Below are 6489 nucleotides of genomic sequence, written 5' to 3'. Positions count from 1 at the left end.
TGTGTGTGTGTGTGTGTGTGTGTCTCTCTCTCTCTCTCTCTCTCTCTCTCTCTCTCTCTCTCTCTCTCTCTCTCTCTCTTAATGCAAGAGGGAAACTAGCCAAGGGAAACAGAGAAATAGGTACAAAATAAAGGCCACTTAAAATGCATGTTCCCTAAAAGATTCGTAGATAATTAGACACACCTCGAAGACTTAATAGCTAAGGTACGTTTTGAGAGTCTGCGCCCTCTGACATCGAATAGGATATGTAAATTTTGACAGGTGCAAATGTTCTATATATCAAGTCTGTTTAATTTACATCTGGAAAGTATATATATTTGATTTTTATGTGCTCATTAGTTCGGTCATAACTTATAATAAAAACAACACCAATAACTACAATAATAATAATAATAATAATAATAATAATAATAATAATAATAATAATAATAATAATAATTATTATAATAATAATAATAATAATAATAATAATAATAATAATAATAATAATAATAAAAACATTATTTATTACTATCATTACTATTATTACTATTATTATTATTATCATCATTATCATTATTATTACGGTATTACTTCACCGCTGTTCTAATTACGTGTGCACACATACTCGTACTATACTATTATGGCCAGCCCTAAGTCTAATGTGTACCGTTGTGTCAGTGGAATCCTCCGCAACAAGCTTATATATTACACTCACTGTAGAGTTAGTGCGCCGTCAAAGTCCAGGCTGTATCATTAGTACGCCTCGAACCAATAAAAGATGAGAAGCAATAAGGCAATCTCACAATGGACCCAATTCTGAAACACTTCCGTGCTGCACCTTCACTATTTTCAAAGGGCTATAGTTGAAGTGAGACTGGTTTTTCTTTTTCTTTTTTTGTATCATGTGGGCTTTTCACGGGAATTTATGGGCTAAAGGAGATATATACTTTTTATGGACAGGATTCGAACCCGTGCGCCTCGAGACCCCTCGGAGGCTCTTCAGGATCTTTCTCTAATTCTATTGACATAACAAGTTTTCTGCATTATCAACAAGACAAATACTCTACAGAACTCGGCTAATTGTCTCTGCAGTCTTTGAAAATGATAGCGGTGAAAGAGGGAAGCGTTTCTGAGTATGGCGCATGACACAAAACTCCTGTCCCATCACTATGTGTATACTAATAAAACTCACAAAGACTAATATTGATGGAAGACAAAGAAAAAAAAGCTATATCCAAGGCACTCGTCATACTTACACACGTCTCTTGATGACACGGCAAATGTGAATAACAAACAACAATAACAACGAAACTATCACACTGTGCAGTAACGCGAAAAGAAGCAAGCACAGATTACTTAGCCATGTGTGTTAACCCCTTCAGTAGTGGGGACACAATTTTATCTTGAGATTTGTGTACGATTAGACCATTTTATTGACATTAGGAAGGGCCTATGGAGGTCAAAAAATTACTGGCCAGAGTCTTCACTATTTCAATCCTCACACGAGTTTCCGAAGCTGTAAAAAAATCAATAGTAAGCAGAATGAATGTGTAAACGCGGCATGATACTTAAGGAATTAAGAACAACGTTTACTGAGAGCCGGGAAAAGTCACCCAGAGCATAATTTCTTCAAGCTAACACTGACGAAAGAAAAAAAAAGTGCAGAAAAAAAATTAAAAGGGCGAGATCGTTAGAAAAGAGGGAGAACAGTCAAAACACGCGAGAAAAAAGTGCAGGGAGGAGAGATAAAAGGGAGGGATAAATATGAGAAAGGAATAAAAGGGAGAACAATCAGAATACACTAGAAAAGGTACAGAGAAGAAAGATAAAAGGAAGAGATGAATAGCCGAAGGAAGAAAGATATAACAGTTAAAACAAGCGAGAAAGAAAGTGCAGGGAAGAAAGATAAAAGGGAGAAATAGATAGGAGAAAGGAAAAAAGGGAGAACAGTCAGAACACAAGAAAAAACGGTGTAGAAGGGAAGGATAAAAGAGATAGATAGCGAAGGAAGAAAGGAAGAACAGTCAAAATAAGCGAGAAAAAAAGTGTGAGGAAGGAAAGAAAAAAAGGGAGAGATAATTAGGCAAAGGATGAAAGGGAGAAGTCAGAACACACAAAAATAGGTACTCAGAAGAGGGAAAAAGGACAGAAATGCAAAAGAAGGAAGAGAAAAGGGGAGAAGGAAAGAATAATAAAGAAATAGATAAACAAATCACTCGATTAACGAAATCATGGGAACAGTACCTGCCTTTTTTTTTTTTTTTACTTTTTTTTTCAGTCAGTCTTCCACCACTTCTGATTCTCGGTGGATTAACTTATCACCACGTAAGAAGATCCATAGGAAGAACGGCGCTTACTTACAGGATCAACTAAAACAACTCTCTCTCTCTCTCTCTCTCTCTCTCTCTCTCTCTCTCTCTCTCTCTCTCAAGCTACAAATGCACAGGGAAAGAAATACGTAAAGGGCAAGATAGATACGCAGGAAGAGAGAAACATAGGAAAGAGAGGAGACGAGCGGTTACCATGTGGGAAGAGGTATTTAAAAAAAAGGTAGAAAAAAGGATAAAAAAAGAATACAACGGTACAGGAAGGAAGGGAGGAAAGAAGAAATGTGTACAAAAAAGGGGAGGAAGGGATGAATGGGAAGATGCAAGAAGGAAGAGAGACATGGGATAGTCAAACAAAATTGGAGAAATGGGAGAACAGGAAAGCACACACACACACAGAGAGAGAGAGAGAGAGAGAGAGAGAGAGAGAGAGAGAGAGAGAGAGAGAGAGAGAGAGAGAGAGAGAGAGAGAGAGAGAGAGAGAGAGAGAGAGAGAGAGAGAGAGAGAGAGAGAGAGAGAGAAGAGATTTGTACATGGAGAAAGGAAGAGAGGGGGAGAAGTGAAGGTCATGCAGAGAGAGAGAGAGAGAGAGAGAGAGAGAGAGAGAGAGAGAGGAAGATGGTAATGAGTTAGGGAAAGTTAAGAATACATGAGTAAGCAGCTCACCATCCCTAGCCACGTGTGACGCAACACAAGCAGGCAACCACTGGCAGTACTTGCATGATTATTCTACACACGCAAACGAACACAACGGAAGAACCAACAGCTAACCTGGAGAGAGAGAGAGAGAGAGAGAGAGAGAGAGAGAGAGAGAGAGAGAGAGAGAGAGAGTGTGGGTGGGTGAACAAGGAAAAAAATAAATAAAACAAAGAATAATAGGAAAAGAAAAGAAATCTGGAGGAGGAGGAGGAGGAGGAGGAGGAGGAGGAGGAGGAGGAGGAGGAGGTATTATGTACACAACTTACTTTCTCAATTCTCACAATTATTTTTTTTGTTTCACTTGACAAAATCTCTCTCTCTCTCTCTCTCTCTCTCTCTCTCTCTCTCTCTCTCTCTCTGCTTCGTTTTCTTACACTAACAAAATAAATAAAAGAATGAATGTATATGATAAAAGTCCGGTAAGGGAAGAACAGTTCGACCAGAAACGAAAAAAAATATATATATATAAAAAACTCGACTTGCAAGAGAATAAATACCCGCATCTTCGCAAATCTTCTCTTTCTTTTCCTCTTCGTTTCCTGACCTTACAAATTTCAGAGGGAGAAGTGACTTTTATGTATCAATTAATCTTATGTTTCAAACGGACACACACACACACACACACACACACACACACACACACACACACACACACACACACACACACACATATACGCACACTAAACAATATGAAGTGAACACATTCTATTGGTAAAGGTCGAAGAATACTGGAAAATTATGAGTTTTACTGAAAATTTTACACTATCCGCTCCTGGTTTTGATAGCATAGCCCTGAGAGAGAGAGAGAGAGAGAGAGAGAGAGAGAGAGAGAGTGTGTGTGTGTGTGTGTGTGAATGAAAGAGAGAGAGAGAGAGAGAGAGAGAGAGAGAGAGAGAGAGAGAGTGTGTGTGTGTGTGTGTTTCAGTTTGATCTGCTGGAGTCTCTGACGAGACAGCCAGACGTTGTTACCCTACGGAACGAGCTCAGAGCTCATTATTTCCGATCTTCGGATAGGCCTGAGACCAGGCACACACCACACACCTGGACAACAAGGTCACAACTCCTCGATTTACATCCCGTACCTACTCACTGCTAGGTGAACAGGGGCTACACGTGAAAGGAGACACACCCAAATATCTCCACCCGGCCGGGGAATCGAACCCTGGTCCTCTGGCTTGTGAAGCCAGCGCTATAACCACTGAGCTACCGGGTGTGTGTGTGTGTGTGTGTGTGTGTGTGTTAATAAAGGTTTCAAAGACATGTCCTATAAAATATCAAAACCAAGAACATCCCATCGTACTCCATGATGTCACTTCATACGCGCACACACACACACACACACACACTCTCTCTCTCTCTCTCTCTCTCTCTCTCTCTCTCTCTCACACACACACACACACACACACTGTGGTGTGTGCCTGGTCTCAGGCCTATCCGAAGATCGGAAATAATGAGCTCAGAGCTCGTTCCGTAGGGTAACGTATGGTTGTCTCGTCAGAGACTGCAGCAGATCAAACAGTGAAACACACACACACACACACACACACACACACACACCAGTGGAGAACGTCCTGCTATTACTGGACAGGTGCTAAAGATTTTTTTTTCCCCACTGGTTGAGCGGTTACTGAGCAAGCCTTGCCCATTGATAGGTCTCAATTAGCGCTAACTATTTCAGGGAGGTAACACACACACACACACACACAAGACCACCAGCATGTTCTCCCTTCACAATATTCAATAGCGTCTAACCCCCACACTGGTCCTCCACCTACACACATTACCAAACCAGTAAGCATTGTACTGTACTTTCCCTCACAAACATTACACCTTTCGCTCCTCATACACTGTAGCTAGTTTTCCTGCCAATGTATGTACTGCAGCATTGTAGAATCTAACAGCTTAATGAGAGTTTACAGTAGATATTACACTATTTCATCAGATTATTCTCAGTCAAAGTGCTCACTGCTCAATGATGCTTTCAGGATTGCAGTGATCGTTCAACGAACATTCCGCCTCGTCTATGTGAAATGATATCCATTAGAACCAAAATAATTAACCTTATTTTGATGAAAGAACAAAGCGTCTCTAAATATGGGGCCTTAGTTACAAGGGGCAAAGGTGGACAAGGGTGGACATGGGAATACACACTCACCTAACACTCAGATGGGAGGGTCTCGTTCACAGGGGAGAGCGTGGGCTAGTGGAAGGATCCCTGCGTTATAACATTCTTCTTTTCTTGCACAGTTCTTCGTTAAGCACCATGGCTTATATTCATGTTATACTCAAGAAACAGGACAGTAACGCCGTGTTCCACAGCCTGTGTGTGTTGCTTTAGTGGAAGTAGAGCAGAGGGTCGTTACATCGGGGCTGCATCGGCCGTCCTACACCTTCACTTAACATTGACCACGGCTCGATTCTCTGGCATGGCTCTTTCTCTTGTGTGCCTTAGCTAATTTCAGTCCTGGGCAAGAAATTTGAGTTCCGAGGATGATTGTGAGTTGACAGTGTGATCAATGTGACGTGATGAGTATTTTAGTAATGACAACAAACAGGGTGTCCGGCGAGGCCCAGCGGTCATGCAGAGGCAGAGCAAGCCTGGCACTGTTTCCACCACCTCCACACACACTCATCTGTTTAGATTATCATCGGATTATTTCTCTGGCGGCTTAGTCACAACGTTAATACAGATTCAAGCCCTTCAGAATCTCTTCACTACCTATCCATGTCTATGGGGTTGAGAACAGGCGACATTCAATTATTTCCCGCACAGCACTTGTCCCCGCTAGTATCACATGCCTCGTTTGTTGGCACGAAATCCGATACACAGAGCACGCGACAATGTTCAAGAGGTGGTCATGAAGCAGCAGCAAGAGCCGCGGCACCCTCCCACTTCGCCGTACCTCGCATCACTAGCATGGTTTGGTTGATAGAGGCAACGCTAGATGACTCCACCAACCATCAGCTGGCAGCCGCACTTCAGGTGCCACTTCGCCCTTTACTGCCCGTGCAGCCCTCCCTTGTGTTCTCTGAGATGCTTTGTTCGCTCAGGACTAATTTCAAAAGCTACATAGATTATTTATTAGGTTATAATGAATAATATCTCCGTTATTTAATATCTATTTGGCTACCATTATGAAAATATATCCTTTACAACTATAGAAAATCTTCACTGCAAGTTTATTCCGACAGACCGAAACAGTGCATGACTATGATGATGATGATGATGATGATGACGATAGTAACAATAATAATAATAATAATAATAATAATAATAATAACATTTATTATTATTATTATAGTAGTAGTAGTAGTAGTAGTAGTAGTAGTAGTAGTATCATTATTATTATTACTATTATTATTATTATTATTATTATTATTATTATCATCATTATTATTATCATTATCATTATCATTATTATCACTATTATTACTATTTATTATTATTATTATTATTATTATTATTATTATTATTATTAT

General features: G+C 40.3%; 1 protein-coding gene across 3 annotated transcripts in view; it reads right to left on the bottom strand.

Moving 5' to 3' along the window:
• Positions 1-5940, bottom strand: part of LOC123506194 (alpha-1,3-mannosyl-glycoprotein 4-beta-N-acetylglucosaminyltransferase A-like) — a 60130-nt gene extending 54190 nt beyond the window's left edge. For 2 of the 3 annotated variants that reach the window (XM_045258112.1, XM_045258113.1), the window contains exon 1: positions 5165-5940. The gene's annotated coding sequence lies outside the window, so the exon portion shown is untranslated. The remainder of the gene's footprint in view (positions 1-5164) is intronic. The other variant, XM_045258111.1, reaches the window with a different exon arrangement.
• Positions 5941-6489: the final 549 nt, after the last annotated feature.

Source organism: Portunus trituberculatus, chromosome 19 (genome assembly GCF_017591435.1).
Source record: "Portunus trituberculatus isolate SZX2019 chromosome 19, ASM1759143v1, whole genome shotgun sequence".
Taxonomy (NCBI): domain Eukaryota; kingdom Metazoa; phylum Arthropoda; class Malacostraca; order Decapoda; family Portunidae; genus Portunus; species Portunus trituberculatus.
This window is presented reverse-complemented; position numbering and strand designations above follow the sequence as displayed.